This window comes from Nannobrachium achirus (genome assembly GCF_963921795.1).
Source record: "Nannobrachium achirus genome assembly, chromosome: 4".
Classification (NCBI taxonomy): domain Eukaryota; kingdom Metazoa; phylum Chordata; class Actinopteri; order Myctophiformes; family Myctophidae; genus Nannobrachium; species Nannobrachium achirus.
Window position 1 is genome coordinate 8,343,839 of NC_137813.1, and position 16,837 is coordinate 8,360,675.

Genomic DNA, 16,837 nt, shown 5'->3' on the forward strand with positions numbered 1-16,837 from the left:
TTCTTTTGTGTCAACTGCTTTAGGTGGTCATTTTCCATTTTGTTTAGCTGTTTCAGATTATTTTGGGCACCCATTCTAGAATGTCTTAGGATGCTTTTGTATGCTTTTATGAGATTCTTTAGTTGTCTTTTGAGTCAATCGCCAATACTGTGGACGGCCATTTTCAATTTTGTCAGTAAGTTCCTGTTTCAGATTTATTTGAGCACCCCTTCTAGGATGTCTTAGGATGACCCAGGGGACACATGTGCCAAAGTGTATGCCTTTATGAGATTCTATAGGTTTTTGAGTTAATAGCCAACACTGTAGGTGGCCATTTTGACTTTTGTCCATAACTCACTTCCTGTTTAGGATTTTTTTGAGCACCCCTTCTAGGATGTTTTAGGATGACCCAAGGGACATGTGTGCCAAATTGCATGCTTTTTGGAGATTCCTTTGGTGTCTTTTGAGTCAGTCAACAGTTTAAGCGGCCATTTTGACCTTTGTCCATAACTCACTTCCTGCTTATGATTTTTTGGGGCATCCTTCTAGGATGTTTTAGGATGACCCAAGGGACATGTGTGCCAAATCTTATGCTTTTTGGAGATTCCTTTAATGTCTTTTGAGTCAACAGTCAACAGTTTAGGCAGTTTAGTTCAGATAACTCCGTTTTTATAAATGTTCACAAATCCAGTTTTTTTATTGTGCACTCAAAGTAATATCAATCAAACTGAAGTTAGGTGGATTTGACTAAGTAAAAATGACTTGACAAAATAGATGTATCATAAAAAATGTAACTTTATTAGAAAATAGTTTTTCTTTTAATTTAAACTTATTTTTTTGGCAAAAACAGATAACTCCAACAGTCGTTTTTTATCAAAAACAGATAACTCCACAATTGATGTTTCACCATTGAATTTTGCCATATCGGGGACGCAAAAAGGATTTCCAGAATTTTACAGGAGAGCAAAAACAAAGTTTTGACAACATACTTAAGTAGTCTGTACTTTTATAGGGGCCACATGTAGCCACCAGGGGGCACAATAGGGGACAACTCAGGGGCCCCTGGGGTGCTAAAGGTGCACCGTTGCTCCAATCTGCACCAAACTTGGCACAACCACTGTTCAGGGGTCTACCATGACAATAGTCACACCAGGGGCCACCTCACAGGCCACACCAGGGGCCCCAGTGTACCATATCAAGGGCCCCCGGGGGCCCCAGGGTGCCAAAGGCACACCATTGCTCCAATCTGCATCAAACTTAGCATGAACACTGTTTAAGGGTCTGCCATGACAATAGTCACACAAAGGGCTAAACCAGGGGCCCCAGTGTGCCATATCAGTGGCCCCTGGGGTCCCCAGGCGCACTGCTGCTCTGATCTGCACCAAATATGGCACAAACACTGTCCATGGGTCTACCATGACAATAGTCACACCAGGGGCCACCTCACAGGCCTCATCAGGGGCCCCTGTATATCAGGGGCCACTGGGAGCCACACACCACATGGGGCCACATGGTAGACCCCTGAACATTGTTTGAGAAAATGTTGGTGCATAATGGGGCAACAGTGCGTCTATGGCACCCAGAGGCCCCTGGGGGCCACACATGGCCCCTGAGAGCCACACATGGCCCCTGGTGTGACCTTCCTCGTGGCAGACCCCTGAACAGTGTTTGAGACACATTTGGTGCATAATGGGGCAACAGTGCACATAATGGGGCAACAGTGCGCCTATGGCACCCAGAGGCCCCTGGGGGCCACACATGGCCCCTGGGAGCCACACATGGCCCCTGGTGTGACTATCCTCATGGCAGACCCCTGAACAGTGTTTGAGACAAGTTTGGTGCATAATGGGGCAACAGTGTGCCTATGGCACCCAGAGGCCCCTGGGGGCCACACATGGCCCCTGGGAGCCACACATGGCCCCTGGTGTGACTATCCTCATGGCAGACCCCTGAACAGTGTTTGAGACACTGTTGGTGCATAATGGTGGCAACAGTGTGCATAATGGGGCAACAGTGCGCCTATGGCACCCAGAGGCCCCTGGGGGCCACAAATGGCCCCTCGGAGCCACACATGGCCCCTGGTGTGACTATCTTCATGACAGACCCCTGGACCAGTCTTTGAGATAAGTTTGGTGCAAAACGGGGCAACAGTGCGCCTGTGGCACGCAGAGGCACCTGGGGGCCACACATGGCCCCTGGGGGCCACAAATGTCTCCTGGTTTGACTATCCTCATGGCAGACCCCTGAACAATGTTTGAGACAAGTTTGGTGCATAATGGGGCGCCATCTTGGATCACATGGTCTAAACACGCTGCCCAATGGATTTATCTGTTTCTGCAAACAGAGAGCTATGTCACTTGTCTGTTTTTGCTACAAAACCTGATCTTTGAGGGCCTTTGTCTCAGAAGAAGGGAATGAGGCCTTTGAGACTATCCTCATGGCAGACCCCTGAACAGTGTTTGAGACAAGTTTGGTGCATAATGGGGCAACAGTGTGCCTATGGCACCCAGAGGCCCCTGGGGGCCACACATGGCCCCTGGGAGCCACACATGGCCCCTGGTGTGACTATCCTCATGGCAGACCCCTGAACAGTGTTTGAGACACTGTTGGTGCATAATGGTGGCAACAGTGTGCATAATGGGGCAACAGTGCGCCTATGGCACCCAGAGGCCCCTGGGGGCCACACATGGCCCCTCGGAGCCACACATGGCCCCTGGTGTGACTATCTTCATGACAGACCCCTGGACCAGTCTTTGAGATAAGTTTGGTGCAAAACGGGGCAACAGTGCGCCTGTGGCACCCAGAGGCACCTGGGGGCCACACATGGCCCCTGGGGGCCACAAATGTCTCCTGGTTTGACTATCCTCATGGCAGACCCCTGAACAATGTTTGAGACAAGTTTGGTGCATAATGGGGCGCCATCTTGGATCACATGGTCTAAAGAGGGCGTTTAGAATGGGATATATCTGCCTTAACAACAAAATTGATTTTATATTCTAATAAAACTCTAACTTAACTGTTATTTACAATAGTCATCTCATTTTTTTCCAAAATGGCTTTTATCTGTTTTTGCAAATGAACTCTTCATATATATATATATATATATATATATATATATATATATATATATATATATATATATATATATATATATATATATATATATATATATGACGATATATATATATATATATATATATATATATATATATATATATATATATATATATATATATATATATATATGACGGGCAGTTAAGTCACTTTGTGCAGTCAGTATAGGCCTACCAACAGGCAACAGCGCTTAAAGCTTGCATGTAGTTTCAAATTAAAACAAGGGGTTTGTATGGTCAGTTTAGCCGCTACCAACAGTGCTAAAAGTTTGTTAATTTTCAGCGTTGTATGTTTTATTGATGGGCCGAATACAATCACACAAACCAACAGCTGAAATTCATTTGGGAGCACAGCTGCTGACGTCCTATCAATCGAAGCCCAGAGCCATTCAAGGAGAGTTTCAGGGAGAGTTGCATCTCCGTTCACATGGGGCCAGAGTTGGCAGAACTCTCTAATACAAGGCTCTGGCCAGCCTAAGGGCATGCGTTTGAGAAACACCGTCATCGTAAGGACCGCAGCCTTACGAAGGGCTTCGTACGACCTGCGCTTTGAGAAACGCGGCCAATATCAGTCACCAGAAGTAGAGACGTGTTTTCAATGAATCCGTTTGAATGATGTTTTGATGATTTTGTTGATTTCAGACAACCTTGCTCAGCTGTCCAGCATAGAAATGAGGCTGAATCTGAGTGAGCGTCGAGTGGAGGAAGTGAACAGACGGAATGAAGGTATTGAAAACTCTGACAATACATACCGGTACTGATTAATGTTGTTGATAAATGCTTTATAGGCTCTGTGCATATTTTAGTCCCAGGTGTTCCATTTGGAATTTGGCCAACCTGTTTGCTATTCTGGTTAATATGTCTATATCTTCATTGTATTGGCTGTAAAATACAGTATAGGGGTTTAGGGGATTTTTAACTTTCACTATGTTTCTCTGTTATATTTTTCAGATTTGGCAGCCAGACTGAATGCTAGTGAAAACACTTCTGCAAATTGGTTAAAACTCAGAGAATAGTATTTTCTTTATAGTTTCTATACTGCCAATACATACCGAAATGCAATTTGAAGTCACAGGTTCATATAGGAAGGGATGTGTCTTATGAAAACTCTGGTTGAAAACTCTGACAATATATGCCCGTACTGATTAATGTGGCTGTTGATACATCTGTATAGGCTCTGTGCATACCTGTTTGCTATTCCTGTTAATATGTCTATAGCTTCATTTGATTGGCTGAAACATACAGTATAGGGCAGGGGTCTTCAACGTTTTCAGGCCGGGGACCCCCAAACTGATGGGGAGATGGAGCACGGGGCTACGACATATTTTTTTTTATTTTAAACATGTACAAGTTACAGCGAGCAGGGTGGGCCGTACCACTACCATTTCTAAACATACTACTTATTAACTGAGAACCAATGTCAATAATATCAACAATCTGTCAATTGCATAGTGATCATGTATTCAAGCTATTCAAAATGGATAGAATCATGATTTATTTTTTAACAAATGTAAAAAAAAAAAAAAAAAAAAAGAAAAAACATTTTTTGATTTTTTTTTTCTTTTTTTTTTAAATAATTTCGCGGACCCCCTGTTGAAGACCCCTGGTATAGGGGTTTAGAGGATTTTTAACTTTCACTGTTTCTTTGTTATATTTTTCAGATTTGGCCACCAGACTGAATGCTAGTGAAAACACTGTGTTGAACTTGAAGGAATTAAGTGAAGGTAAGTTGGAGATGACTTTAATAGATTTTTGAGATTTTCAATAGTTTTATTAAAGTAATTTATTTTATATGTATTACCCACACAAACAAAACAGCTTGAGTATTCTATGTATGACGTACTGTATGACTGATCTAATACTAATGCTGTGTTGATTTCAGCCAACCTGGCTCAGCTGTCCAGCATGGAAATGAGGCTGAATCTGAGTGAACGAGTGGAGGTGGAAGTGAACAGACACGATTCAGGTATTGTACTTGCCAATACCGGTACATATGGGTTCTGATTAATGTGACTGTTGATAAATCCTTTATAGGCTCTGTGCATATTTTAGTCCCAGGTGTTCTATTTGGAAGGTGGCATACCTGTTTGCTATTCCGGTTAATATGTCTATAGCTTCAATTGATTGGCTGAAACATACAGTAGGGGTTTAGGGAGACGTCCTGGTTTGGCAGGGATTGTCCCGGTTTCAAGCTGTGTGTCCCGATTCCCGACAAATATATCTAAAACACTAATATGCCCCGGTTTTCGACATTCACTACAAAATTGTCCCGGTTTTCTCCAGAATTAAAATAATAGTGTTGTTTTCAGTGGTTGCATAGTCGTTTAACATGTTCTTTTCATGAAAACATGCTCATCTAACCAATCAGAAAACATGAACAAATCCATTGCGTGTCTGAATTCAACGCTGAGGCTGTTTGTCAATCACTCACTGCCTGTATGCAACCCTATGTGCACGGACATTAGAGAATGGGCTTGTGCCTGCGCCATGAACGTGCACATTGCTTTGAGGCTTCCAGGATTCAGGGAACAGTGGTTTGCGTCCTCGTTTCAGCGGCTGAATTATGGTCACCCTAGTTAGGGGATTATTTTTGTATTATTATTATTATTTTAACTTTCACTAAGTTTCTCTGTTATATATTTTTCAGATTTGGCAGCCAGGTTGAATGCCAGTGAAAACAATGTGAAGGACTTGAAGAAGGAAAGCAATGGTTAGTTGGAGATGACAATGTTTAAAAGAAAAGATCAGAGAATAGATTTTTATTTGTAATAGTTTAATTAATGTAATTTACTTGTATGTATTACCAACTCACATAAAACTGCATAACTATTCTATGTATGACTCCATAAAGTGTCTTGAGATAACTTGTTATGATCTGTTCTGATTTGACACTTTAATAAAATTTAATTGAATTGAATGACGTATGACTGATCTAATAGCAATGCTGTGTTGATTTCAGCCCAGCTTGCTCAGCTGTCCACTGGGCTGAATGAAAGTGACGACCAGATTGAAGATCTGAAGAGACAGCATGCTGGTATTAAATTGTTAAATGTTGCTGTTGTCCTCAGATACAAAAACAATTTTTGAAAACTAAACTCTGAGACTAGTCATCTGTATTATTTTATAATCAGTGTCAAGTTAATGGAGTTTTAATCCCTACTGTAACAGTCTCAGTCTCATAGAGGCTCATTAGAAGGACAATATCAGTCACCAGAAGCAGAGACATGTGTTTACAAAGAGTCTAACATTGTATAAATGCAATTTGAAGTCACATGTAGGAAGGGGTGTGTCTTATGACATGAATATCAAATATCTAAATATTGAATCAAGCTAAAATAAAAATCCAAAAATGTTTTTGTTTTCAGCCAACCTTGCACAGCTGTCCAGCTTAGAAATGAGGGTGAATCTGAGTGAGCGTCGAGTGGTGGAAGTGAACAGACACAATGCAGGTTATGTACTTTCAATGTTAGAAAACTCATGTTGAAAACTCTGACAATATATGCCAGTACTGATTAATGTGGCTGTTGATACATCCTTTATAGGCTCTGTGCATACCTGTTTGCTATTCCTGTTAATATGTCTATAGCTTCATTTGATTGGCTGAAACGGTTACACCCCGCCATACCGACGCCCTGCCACTCCGACCATTGACTTCTATGGGTCGAAATGGTGGGGTGCTCCCTCTTTTCTATGCACATCGCCTTTACGACCCTAAACGTCTCGATTCAGAAACACCGCCATTTCGAATAAACCTGTCGGAATGGCAGGGTGTCCCCGTTTTGCTATAGACATCACCACTCCGACCCTAGGAAAGCCCTTCTATTTTTGCAAAAGCAATGCGCGGCCTCTGCTTCTATAAGCGAACGATTCAGCTGTGCGTAGAGCGGCAGTTCATAGGGGTGGAAGAAGAAAAAAAAAGGAATGAGTTTATGTGCATCTCTCCCCATCTCTCTCTCTTTCTTTCTTTCTTTCTCTCTCTCCCTCTCTTTCTCTCTCTCTCTCTCTCTCTCTCTCTCTCTCTCTCCCCCTCTTTCTCTTTTCTCTCTTTCTCTCTGTCTCTCTCTCTCTCTCAAGAACGCAATCTTGTAACGGGCTAGTATTATTTCTGTACTTCAAGCTTGATGGTTTGATGGAGGGACAATTAAAACATTTATATACACTGAATGAATATAGACACTTCACAGATATACAGTACTTAAAATTAGAAAAATCCGTTGAGAAGTAACCGAGCAATAAGGCTTTGAGCGTCCACCGAGGCGGCGCCAACACCCAGGCAGCCCCGGAGCTTCCTCCGGGGGTCCCCGGGCCCCGCGGACCACCGCCTGTCACCCCGCCGTTCAGTGGGCACCTGGGCCAGCCTGCCAGGCCCACCGGAGCCCCGGGCAGCACCCTACGCCCTACTGGAGCCACGGACAGCAACGACGCGCCATTCCCCGCATTAATGATTGAATAATATCCTACAGAACAGATGAAATCACGTAGCTGTAATGTAGGCTATATTGCTGGCTTAATTTGTTAATTATTAGGAGCAATAAATATAGCTATACGCCTACTTGATTTAACAATAAATAGGCTCAAGAAAGTTGCCAAATTACAATGGGTCACTGTGACATGGCTTATTTAATCAAATCTAATCAAAGCTTTATAGTATGCCTTTGGGTAGCTCACCAGATCTGCAAACTCGCAAGCACGCATGTTGTGTAGTCTGTAGACACACCTCGTTGTGAGCTTGTAGATCGGCAATTTTTCGCAGTTTGGCTGGGGTCTGTCTTGTTATCAAATGATATCGTCGGCCCAAAACTGATGGACATGGAATATATAGCTACTGACAAGGCGCACAGGTGTGCACGACACTGTCTGTCTGTCTGTCTGTCTGTCTGTCTGTCTGTCTGTCTTTATTTAGATCAGATTGGTCATGTAAATGCACCTATTGTCGCGCTGTTGCATTAGGCCTATATCATTATCATCATCACCCAAATACTTCTAAAATGGACAATTTCTTATATCCCTTTACTCCAGTCCCCTTAATTTAATTAAATTAATTTATCTGATGAAGGATATAGGATATTTTGCTAGTGGTTTCGTTATTCGTAGGCTATTTATGATCGCAAGCCAAGAAGACAATTAAGGTGGCGTTTCCAAAACGTTTCTGGACACACACGCACACACGCACGCACACACGCACGCACACGCACACATTTGCGCTCTTAAGTTATGTAGGCCTATTGCTGCAACCAAATCGCCCCTCGGGAAAAACGAATATACACGTAGGCCTAAATGAACTTGAACTTTATGCATGCATGCACACTGGCTGGGAGTGGATCGATCGCTCTCTCCCTCTCTCTCTTTCTGTCATTTGTTTCTTTTCCTAAATAAATAAGCAGCAGCAGTTAACGGCTGCATGGCGCTGTCAACTAAATGATCAGGTCGCTTTTGGCTGTATCCTCTATATATGAACCTCTCCCTCTCTCGATGAGTCGTTACTGGTAGTCTGGTAACTGTCGTTTCCATTCTGTGTAGAGAGCAATGGTTGTATGCCAGGGACCACCAGGCTCTAAAAGTGATTCTCAAACGTTGAGTCATGAGTCCATCCTTCCTTCCATCCATCCATCCATCCATAGAGAGAGAGAGAGAGAGAGAGAGAGAAGCGCTGGCCGTCTGTCGCGCTGCCTGCCTGTCTGTCTGTCTGTCTGTCTGTCTGTCTGTCTGTCTGTCGCGCGCACACGCTCTGGATGGATAGATAAATACCGAGGGGGGGGGGGGGGCGGTGCAAGCGCCGCTGTGATGGACAGACAGACAGACAGACAGACAGACAGACAGACGCGTCGCGCTCCGTGCCAGCTACACCGCCAATTAATTTTACGCTTACAGTTAACGGGTGGGTCCATTTGGTTTCATTTTAGTTACAGATATAAGGTGCTCCACAACTCTTTAGCTGGGGACCACCTGGGATCCCCTCAAGTAGTCCAGGCAAACTAGCTCATTTTGGAACCAAAACACAAAGTAATTGTAACAGAATTTTTTTCTTCACAGACCTTTTCTATAAGGTCTCCAGAACAACATACTAAAAGTCCTAAGAAATCCTAGTTGCGGAAATATGTTTAATTGGCACCAATCCAAGAAATCCACCCAGGAGGAAAATACCCAGAAAAATATTTTTTTTTTCTGGGTATTTAAGGAGGATCTGAGGGGTCTAACTAGGGGTTTGTCATGATGCCGAATCCATTGCAGGCATTTTTTTTGCACAAAAAACCTTCCGTGGGCTAGAAATGGCCTCAGAAAACAATACACTTATGGGTGAGAATTCATGTTAGTCGGAGGCCTTAGGTTTTTTTTTACTCGTGCTAATCAGTCTAAAAGTGCAAAAGTTTGCACAGATGTAGCTCAGGGCATGCTCTAATGATTTAGCTAGGGCGCCCGAGTCTGCGACATTCGGGGTCGCCACAGCGGCCAAATCAAGTTGGGCTCCCATCGACTTTAGTGATGAAAAGTGATGAGTCAGAGTTTTGTGGGTGCTGTGGTGACCCCGAAGGTCGCCGACTCGGGCGCCCTAGCTAAATCATTAGAGCATGCCCTGAGCTACATCTGTGCAAAATTTTGCACTTTTAGACTGATTAGCACGAGAAAGAAAACCCTAAGGCCTCCGACTAACATGAATACTCACCCATACGTGTATTGTTTTCTGAGGCCATTTCTAGCCCACGGAATGTTTTTTGTGCAAAACAAATGCCTGCAATGGATTCAGCATCATGACAAACCCCTAGTTAGACCCCTCAGATCCTCCTTAAATACCCAGAAAAAAAATATTTTTCTGGGTATTTTCCTCCTGGGTGGATTTCTTGGATTGGTGCCAATTAAACATATTTCCGCAACTAGGATTTCTTAGGACTTTTAGTATGTTGTTCTGGAGACCTTATAGAAAAGGTCTGTGAAGAAAAAAATTCTGTTACAATTACTTTGTCGTAAAACGCTAGATTGCCTGGACTAAAGGACCACTGGTTGAAAAGCAGCCATAAAGAAATGTGTCCTCCGCTTAAGGCTGTCCATATGATACAGTAACAGTCCATTGATGCCATTAATCCCTATACCCGTTTAATTAATTCATTGCATATTAAATAGGCCTAAGCAAAATAGGCAGTAATAAGCACTGGTGCAAAATGCATGTATGATTGAATAAAGCAAATAGCCTACTCCAAGAAAAAGGACAATGCGTTACTGTTATATGGCCAGCTCAATAACAGACCTACCCAGGGAGTGTGTCTGTGTGTGTGGTAGGCTTCTGTGGTTGGTACAGTAGGTCAAAGACGCACAGGAAAGTAGCCTATAGACAGGAGGGTCCAGTTCAGTCCCCACACGCACACACCTTTCTCTATCTCCTCTGAATCAGAGGAGATATAGAGCACGACGCTATAGCCTCTTATTAATCAGAGGCTCTGATTAATAAGAGCCTATTAGCGTTGTGCGAAGGTGCGCCTTGTCAGTAGCCTATATTCCATGTCCTTCAGTTTTTGGCCGACGATTGATAACAAGACAGACCCCGTGCAGCCAGAACCCGCGGAGGGTCGGGATTGGTCGCCAAACAGTGAAAAATAGACGATCTAGGCCTACAAGCACACAACGAGGTGTATGTCTATACAGACTCTAAACAACATGCTTGCCGAGTTTGCAGATCTTTCGGTGAGCGACCCAAAGCCATAGCCTATATAACGCTTTGATTAGATTTGATAAATAAGCCATGTCACAGTGACCCATTGTAATTTTGCAACTTTCTTGAGCCTATTTATTGTTAAATCAAGTAGGCATATATAGACTATATTTATTGCTCCTAATAATTAACAAATTAAGCCAGCAATATAGCCTACATTACAGCTACGTGATTTCATCTGTTCTGTAGGATATTATTCAATCATTAATGCGGGGAATGGCGCGTCGTTGCTGTCCATGGCTCCAGTAGGGCATAGGGGGCTGCCCGGGGCTCCGGTGGGCCTGGCAGGCTGGCCCAGGTGCCCACTGAACGGCGGGGTGACAGGCGGTGGTCCGCGGGGCCCGGGGACCCCAGGAGGAAGCTCCGGGGCTGCCTGGGTGTTGGCGCCGCCTCGGTGGACGCACAAAGCCTTATTGCTCGGTCAAAGTGGGGGGGGTGGGGCGGTCGAAATGGGGGGGGGGTCGAAGTGGGGGGGTGGGCGCGGTCGAAATGGGGGGGGTCGAAGTGGGAGGGGGTCGAAGTGGGGGGGTGAGGCGAGGTCGAAATGGGGGGGGGTCGAAGTGGGAGGGGGGGGAAGTGGGGGTGTTTCGAAGTGGGGGGTTGTCGAAATGGAAACCTGTCCCCGGCTGAAACATACAGTATAGGGGTTTAGAGGATTTTTAACTTTCACTATGTTTCTTTGTTATATTTTTCAGATTTGGCCACCAGACTAAATGCTAGTGAAAACAGAGTGATGGACTTGAAGGAAGAAAGTGAAGGTAAGTTGGAGATGACTTTAATAGATTTTTGAGATTTTCAATAGTTTTATTAAAGTCATTTATTTTATATGTATTAACCACACAAACAAAACAGCATGACTATTCTATGTATGACGTACAGTATGACTGATCTAATACCAATGCTGTGTTGATTTCAGCCAACCTGGCTCAGCTGTCCAGCATAGAAATGAGGCTGAATCTGAGTGAGCGTCGAGTGGAGGAAGTGAACAGACACGATTCAGGTATTGTACTTTCAATGTTGAAAACTGCCAATACCGGTACTGATTAATGTGGCTGTTGATAAATTCTTTATAGGCTCTGTGCATATTTTAGTCCCAGGTGTTCTGTTTGGAAGGTGGCATACCTGTTTGCTCTTCCGGTTAATATGTAATAGCTTCAATTAATTGGCTGAAACATACAGTAGGGTTTTAGGGAGACGTCCTGGTTTGGCAGGAATTGTCCCGGTTTCAAGCCGCGTGTCCCGATTCCTGACAAATATCTCGAAAACACTAATATACCCCGGTTTTCGACATTTACCACAAAATTGTCCCAGTTTTCACCAGAATTAAAATAATAGTATTGTTTTCAGTTGTTGCATAGTCGTTTAACATGTTCTTTTCATGAAAACATGCTCACATGAACAAATCCATTGCGTGTCTGAATTCAACGCTGAGGCTGTTTGTCAATCACTCACTGCCTTTATGCAACCCTATGTGCACGGACATTAGAGAATGGGCTTGTGCCTGCGCGGTGAACGTGCACATTGCTTTGAGGGTCCAGGATGTCCTCGTTTCAGCGGCTGAATTATGGTCACCCTAGTTAGGGGATTCTTTTTTTTTTACTTTCACCAAGTTTCTCTGTTCTCAGATTTGGCAGCCAGACTGAATGCCAGTGAAAACAACATGAAGGACTTGAAGAAAGAAAGCGATGGTTAGTTGGGGATGACAATGTTTAAAAGAATAGATCAGAGAATAGATTTTTTTAAATAGTTTAATTAATGTAATTTACTTTGTATGTATTACCAACTCACATAAAACTGCATGACTATTCTATGTATGACTCCATAAAGTGTCTTGAGATAACTTGTTATGATCTGTTCTGATTTGACACTTTAATAAAATGTAATTGAATTGAATGATTTGACACTTTAATACAATATAATTGAACTGAATGACGTATGACTAATCTAATACCAATGCTGTGTTGATTTCAGCCCACCTTGCTCAGTTGTCCACCGGGCTGAATGAAAGTGACGACCAGATTGAAGAACTGAAGAGACTGCTTGCTGGTATTAAATTGTTAAATGTTGCTGTTGTCCTCAGATACAAAAACGATTTTTGAAAACTAAACTCTGAGACTAGTCATCTGTGTTATTTTATAATCAGTGTCCAAGTTTATGGAGTTTTAATCCCTACTGGAACAGTTTCATAGTCTCAATATAGGTGAGTCAATATAAGGTTTAAAGCAGAAATAAGCAGTTTTCTAGCCTAGTTCCAGACCCTGAATCGCTAGCCACACCCCTTTAAATTTTTTGTTTTGGCGATTCAGGGGTCTAGAAGTGCTCTCATTGAAGAGGCCTGTTGCCCCTATTATTAACTATTATTTTATCTTTAAGACGCTCTGTCACTAGCAGCGTGCATGAACTAGCCGACCGGGGCTAAAAGGATTGACAGACAGGTCAACCAATCTGAACAAGAACAAGAGGCAGGGATTGTCCCGGTTTCAAGCTGTGTGTCCCGATTCCCGACAAATACATCTAAAACACTAATATGCCCCGGTTTTCGACATTCACTACAAAATTGTCCCGGTTTTCACCAGAATTAAAATAATAGTGTTGTTTTCAGTGGTTGCATAGTCGTTTAACATGTTCTTTTCATGAAAACATGCTCACCTAACCAATCAGAAAACATGAACAAATCCATTGCGTGTCTGAATTCCACATACCTAATGCTGTGTTGATTTCAGCCCACCTTGCTCAGCTGTCCACCAGGCTGAATGAAAGTGACAACGCGATTGAAGAACTGAAGAGACTTCATGCAGGTATTAAACCGTTACATGTCGCAGTTGTCCTCAGATACACCGGCCGAAGGTCAGGGATTATGTTTTCGTTGCTTCTGTCTGTGAACAGCTAATCTCAGTAACCGCTGGACCAGTCACTGAGAAACTTTGTACGACATATACTCCCCAGGAGGCCTAGGAAGATATCCAACCCCAAATAACGTTTTTGGGCTATTTACAATACAGATGTTGTCCAAAAAAAATGCCAGTCGGTATGGTACACATGATCTCTATGGTCATTTGATCAATCTCATGACCTAAAGTATGTGTCACATTTTCTATTCGGATAAGCCACGATTGGCGGGAGTGGCATGTTTTACACAAAATATTACAAATAATGCACCCAGTGTCCGATTGCCGTGAATCTTTGCATGTACATTTTGTCTATGACAAGGAAAACATGTACTGTACATGCCCCATTGTGCTGGGAACGAAGTCACCAAATGGGAACTTCATCCCTATGCCACTTTAGAAGCTCCAAGTTCCACAGCAATCAGACGTGATTTGTACAGTAGCATTTATTTATTTATTTTGAGTATCCAATTATCTTTACCGTCTTTTTCTCCCCAATTCAGTCGTTAAGCGAATAAATTCCTTTCCACTCACATGTCTATGTTGTCACTGCTGTTGTATCCTAGCGAATCACCTGCCAGTGAGGAGCCCCCACTGAGAGGACGCAGGGCCTTCGCTCTTCATCCTACTCCACCCGCCCAAAACCATGCCCCCCAGCCCGTAGGGATACTTGCAGTGACAATTATCATCCTGGGATTTTTTATCATGAACTTTGGACCAATATCTAAAGATCTGTCTGATCGGATTTTTATTTTTATTTATTTTTAATTGAAACATTATTTTTTTATATTTCAGTGAGAACATTTTTCATTGATTTTTATAAATTGTTTGGGGAAATGAAAATTATTAAATACAATAAAAGATTATAAAAAAATAAATGAAAAAAGTTATCAAAACAACACGGCCTGCTCACGTATTCGGAGGGTGTCAGGAGTCACCAGAAAAAAGTATCAGTTGTTTTCATTGAATCTATTATGGTTAAAATGGAGTTTGAAGTTATAATGGGTTTGTATAGGAAGGTCCTTGAAGTGGGAAAATGAGGGGAAATGAATATCAAATATCTAAATATTGAATGAAGAAATTCAAAAACTGTCCTGGGTGTTCCTTTAAGCACTCTACTTAAAGGGGAAAACCACCTATTTTCAATATTGAATTTAGGCCTATGTCATTACACACCGGGTGCCCAGAATTTTCGACGTGTTGTGTTTGCTGGTGCCCATGGCAACCCGCCATTTTACCTACCTTCGAAGTACTGGCGAGAAAAGTAATCCGAGTAAATGTAATCCGAGTATGTCCTGTTTATTTCGCGAAAATCTTTTCTTTCAGTCAGGACCGTTTTTTATCAATTCTGAGCCACAGTGTTTGTGTTACGGCCGGTAGAAGAGGCTGCCGTTTTGAAATGAAAGTGATTTAAAAGCTAGATTAGGAGAAAACTGCATTTTTGTGCAGCCGATAAACAGGAAGTCAACGAGGCAGACAGCATGTCCGGGTGACGTAATTGCGCGCTGCATGTTGGGAAATGGAGTTTGTTTCATCACCGCGGTAGCCAAGTGCAGTAGCTACAGTACAGTATAGTTTACTGTACAACGCGTCAAACGCGTCGTGGGCACACGTAAACATCAAAGAGATTGGCGCGTTGGCACCACGTGGACATCCAATGAGTTAATATAACTTGGAGGAGTTGAAATTTAAAAAAAAATCCTCCCCTTCTGTGTTGCCTAGAACTGGTGGATTGATTTTGAGGTTTGTATTGCAAATCACACCGTGACGACGTCACATCGGTATTTCCAATACTTTTACTTCTACTCCACTACATCTTGGATCCAAATATTGTACTTTTACTCCACTACATTTAATTGAACACTTTAGTTGGTTACTTTGCATATATATTATAACTATTATAAAACATATATAATTACTTTAGCCTTGCCTGACTCCAGCCCATATACCCGCCCACTCTCTGAGCGGACTGAAATCAGGCTAACTTAGCCCTATTTCATACCTAGGCTGTTTGAATAACAGATCTACAAGTTCACAACGCGTCACATGGCGACATGTTGTGAGCTTGTTTTCAAACATTTTGCACTTTTACTTTTGGTACTCTATTAAGTACTTTTTTTAACCTATTGGTTTCAATGTATCATTTTGTTGTACAATGGAACAATATTCATACTATGAAGTTAAGTCCTTCACATGAACAATATATAGGCTGATTGATTGAATAATTTATTTAGACAAACATGAATAACATTGACAAGTACAGACAGCACAGATGTATGCAGTGCAGCACAGGCCGGTTAAACATCCTGTCCAAAAAGGAACATCCCAAAAATACCTTTTATGGCTTTGTTTAGTTTGGAAGTCCTTGGCATTCATCTCAAGTGTGACGGAGAGAGTCGCAGCCCCAGCCTTGAAGCCTCAAAAGTCTAGTATCTCCCCCGGACCTGGTCTAGTGATTAAGATATTGGACTTGGTTAAGATATTGGACTTTCACGCGGGAGACCCGGGTACGAACCCGGGTGGGGAGCTTCGGATCACCTCCGTTACATTGGTGCAGTGACCCGGATTCGGGCTTCCCCGTAGGAAGAGGTAAAAGGGGGGTGAGTGTGATGGAGAGAGTCGCAGCCCCAGCCTTGAAGCCTCAAAAGTCTAGTATCTCCCCCAGACCAAAGAGATGTCTCTTTGGTCTAGTGGTTAAGATATTGGACTTTCGCGTGGGAGACCCGGGTACGAACCCGGGTGGGGAGGTTCGGATCACCTCCGTTACATTGGTGCCATGACCCGGATCCGGGCTTCCCCGCAGGAGGAGGTTAAAGGGGGGTGAGTGTGGCGGAGAGAGTCGCAGCCCCAGCCTGAAGCCTCAAAAGTCTAGTATCTGCTCTCATTCCATAGGGACATCCCTTTGGAATAATGGTTAAGATATTGGACTTTCACATGGGAGACCCGGGTTCAAAGCCAGGTGGGGAGGTTCGGATCACCTCCGTTACACAAACAGTACGAGAACAACATTTAATGTAATTATAAAATACATTATATGTACGGAGAAAAGAACTACATTCAATGCAATTATAAAATATATAAATAAAATGAATAGGGGGTGGGTGTTACTGGGAGGAGTGGTGACTACCTTTGCCTCTGGCCTCCTGAAAGGT